The 3750-nt window shown below is 44.7% G+C and overlaps 1 protein-coding gene across 1 annotated transcript in view; it reads left to right on the top strand.

Moving 5' to 3' along the window:
- The window catches only part of SLIRP (SRA stem-loop interacting RNA binding protein), a 74140-nt gene extending 73569 nt beyond the window's left edge, over positions 1-571 (top strand). Inside the window, exon 5 of the mRNA XM_011949480.1 lies at positions 241-571. The gene's annotated coding sequence lies outside the window, so the exon portion shown is untranslated. The remainder of the gene's footprint in view (positions 1-240) is intronic.
- Positions 572-3750: the final 3179 nt, after the last annotated feature.

The following is a 3750-nucleotide window of genomic DNA, read 5'->3' as shown; positions in this document are numbered from 1 at the left end:
TCCTTCCTTCCTTCCTTCCTTCCTTCCTTCCTTCCTTCCTTCCTCTCTCTCTCTCTTTCTTTCTTTCTTTTCTTTGACAGGGTCTCACTCTGTCACCCAGGCTGGGGTGCAGGGGTGCAATCATGACTCATTGCAGCCTTGACTTGCTAGGCTCAGTCTATCCTCCTGCCTCACCCTCTCAAGTAGCTGGGACTGCAGGTGTGGCCGACCACTCCCAGCTAATTTTCTTATGTTTTGCAGAGATGGGGTCCCACTATTTTGCCCAGGCTGGTCTTGAACTCCTGGGCTCAAGCAATCCTCCTTCCTCAGCCTCCTAAAGTGCTGGGATTACAGGTGTGAGCCACTGTGCCCAGCCCAGAGAACACGATCTTAACCATACTGTCTCCCAAGTGAAAGACTCTACCTTTCTAAGAAATCTGGAGTCAGACAGACTTGAGTTCAAGTCTTGCCTTCCTCCCCACTTTACTGAACCTTCAGTAAGTCTTTCTACCTCAGAAGGCTATGAGGATGCCATGGGGGTAATGAATGTAAAGCGTTTAAGTGCTTGGCTGACAGTGAGTACTAAATAAATGTCAATTTATTCTTCAAAAGTGTATAAAAATGTATCAAGTTCTTCTCTCTGTATTAAACCCTGTACTAATTTGGGGGAATTCAAAGTTAAAGACTGTATAGTCTTGTCCTAAAAATTAGTGGGCTGGGCTGGGTGCAGTGCCTCATACCTGTAATCCCAGCACTTTGGGAGGCCGAGGTGGGCAGATCATGAGATCAGGAGTTCGAGACCAGGGTGGCCAACATATGAAACCCCATCTCTACTAAAAATACAAAAAATTCGCTGGGCATGGTGGTGGGTACCTGTAATCCAGCTACTTGTGAGGCTGAGGCAGGAGAATCGCTTGAACCTGGGAGGCAGAGGTTGCAGCAAGCCAAGATCATGCCATTGCACTCTAGCCTGGGCAACAAGAGCGAAACTCTCCATCTCAAAAAACAAAAACAAAAAACCAAAACCAGTGGGCTGGTAGAGCTGCGACTTGCGGGTTGAATCTGGCCCCCATACATATTCTGTTTGTCCTTCACATGCTTTAAAACTTTTGAATTAGTTCCAGACATTTAAAAGTTGGGAGATTTTGGCCGGGCATGGTGGCTCACACCTCTAATCCCAGCACTTTGGGAGGCCGAGGCAAGTGGATCACTTGAGATCAGTAGTTCAAGACCAGCGTGGGCAACATGGTGAAACCCCGTCTCTACTAAAAATACAAAAATTAGCCAGGCATGGTGGTGGCACCTGTAATCCCAGCTACATGGGAAGCTGAGGCAGGAAAATTGCTTGAACCCAGGAGGTGGAGGTTGCAGTGAGCCGAGATCGTACCACTGTACTCCAGCCTGGGTGACAGAGTGAGACTCTGTCTCAAAAAAATAAAATAAAATATAAAATAAGTTGGGAGATTTTGATCTATTCACTTGACCTTGAACTTCCTACCCAGAGACCCCTTCTCAAGGGAGATGGTGTCTCTGGCAATCTCATCACTGGCAGAGGAAAGATAATTGAACCCAGTCGATGGCCAAGCCTCCATATATTAGCGGCATTCACATCTCTAGGCTCTTGGCTCACCAGACATACATGTACCTTGGGGACCACCCCTCAAAATGCCATCAACACAGGATCCTAAAGTAGGACTTTTTACACCCATCACCCAGTTACGTACCAATGATAACACAGGGCTATTCCTTCAGATGAAGAGCTGAGAATATGTTAGTTTTAAAATAGAAGTCAGAGTCAGTGTGGCGGGTGGAATTTACAGCCCATGTACAAAATGAACCACCCTTAAATGCCTATTTATAACAAAGACCAATTAAAAATTCCTCCCAGGGCAATAAAGAGAAGCCACCATAGGTGAGTGTTTCTCTGGAGGGAATCCAGAAAAGTTGAGGGAGAATGAGTCTAGTTCTTTCCAACACAAGGATAGAAACCTGTCTAAATGGGCAGGGCCAGGCTGAGTTCATAGGAAAAATAATTTCCTTCATAGTGGGTAGATTCTAAGACCCCCACCCTGATTTTTTTTGAGGATATCCCACAGGGGAAAGGGCAGGCCTGGGTCTGACAGGTGGAACTGACTTAAGCCTATCCTTGCTCACAGTCAGAAGCCCATTCCCACCGGGGATCTGAGAGACTTGGCAGAGGCTAGGTGAAGATTGAGGATGAAAGGGACTTTATTTGTGGAGTTCAAGGTAGAAATCCAATCTACAATCATGAACTCTGCTCCAAACCATGAGATACCACTTCTTACCCACTAGGATAGCTATAACCAAATAGACAATAACAAGAGTTAGTGAGGATGTAGAGAAATTGGAATGCTTGTACATTGTAGGTGGGAACGTAAAATGGTGCAGCCACTTTGGAAAACAGTTTGGCAGTTCCTCAAAACTTTAAACAGAGAGTTACCATATGATATGGGTTGGCTCTGTGTCCCCACCCAAATCTCATGTTGAATTGTAATTCCCAATGTTGAGGGAGGGACCTGGCAGGAGGTGATTTGATGACGGGGGTGGATTTCCCCATTCCTGTTCTATGATGGTGAGTTCTGATGTCCTGTGATAGTGAGTGAGATCTGATGGTTTAAAAGTGTGTGGCACTTCCGCCTTTGCTCCCTCTTTCTTCTGCCACCACGTGAAGAAGGTACTTTGCTTCCCCTTTGCCTTCTGCCATGATTGTAAGTTTCCTGAAGCCTCCCAGTCATACTTCCTGTTAAACCTGCAGAACTGTGAGTCAATTAAACCTCATTTCTTAATATACCATATGACCAAGGAATTCTGTTCTTTTTTTTTTTTCAGACAGGGTCTAACTCTGTCACCTAGGCTGGAGTGCAGTGATGCAATCCCAGCACATTGCTGCCTCAACCTCCTGGGCTGGAGCCATCCTCCCACCTCGGCCTTCTGAGTAGTTGGGACTACAGGCCCATGCCACCATGCCTGGCTTTTTAAAATTTTTTTACTTTTTGGTAAAGATGGGATCTCCCTATGTTTCCTGGACTGGTCTCAAACTCTTGGACTCAAGCAATCTTTCAACCTCCACCTCCCAAAGTACTGAGGGGGATTATAGGTGTGAGCCACTGCTCCCAGCCTCTACTCTTAATATTATCAAGAGAAATGAAAACATATGTTCACACAAAAACTTATGCACAAATACTCATAGCAGCATTATTCATAATAGCTGAAATGTGGAAGCAACTCAAATATACCACACACTGATGAATGGATAAACAAAAGGTGGTGTATCCATACACTGAACTATTACTTGGCAATAAGAAGAAATGAAGTACTGATATGGGATACAACTTACATGAACCTTGAAAACATAATGCTAAGTGAAGGAAGCCAGTCACAAAGACCAGATATTATATAATTCCATTTATATGAATTGTTCACGATAGGCATAACCATCAGAACGCAGATTAGCAGTTGCCTGGGGATAGGGCCGGTGAGGTGGGGCAGGAAGCAGGGACTGAGAAAGTGAACAAATAGTGAGTGGATGGGAGTTTCTTTCTGGAGTATTGAAAAGTTCTTAAATTATATAATGGTGATGGTTGTACAACTCTGTGAATAATCATAAAAACCACTGAATTTTACACATTGAAAGAGTGAATTTTATGGTATGTGAATTATATCTTAATACATCTGCTTTTTGGCCAGGCGCAGTGGCTCATGCCTGTAATCCCAGCACTTTGGGAGGCCGAGACAGACAGATCACCTGAG

Source organism: Colobus angolensis, unplaced genomic scaffold, assembly GCF_000951035.1.
Source record: "Colobus angolensis palliatus isolate OR3802 unplaced genomic scaffold, Cang.pa_1.0 Scaffold3, whole genome shotgun sequence".
In the NCBI taxonomy this organism is placed as follows: domain Eukaryota; kingdom Metazoa; phylum Chordata; class Mammalia; order Primates; family Cercopithecidae; genus Colobus; species Colobus angolensis.
The sequence above is the reverse complement of the archived record's forward strand: the minus strand, read 5'-3'. Positions and strand labels throughout refer to the sequence as shown.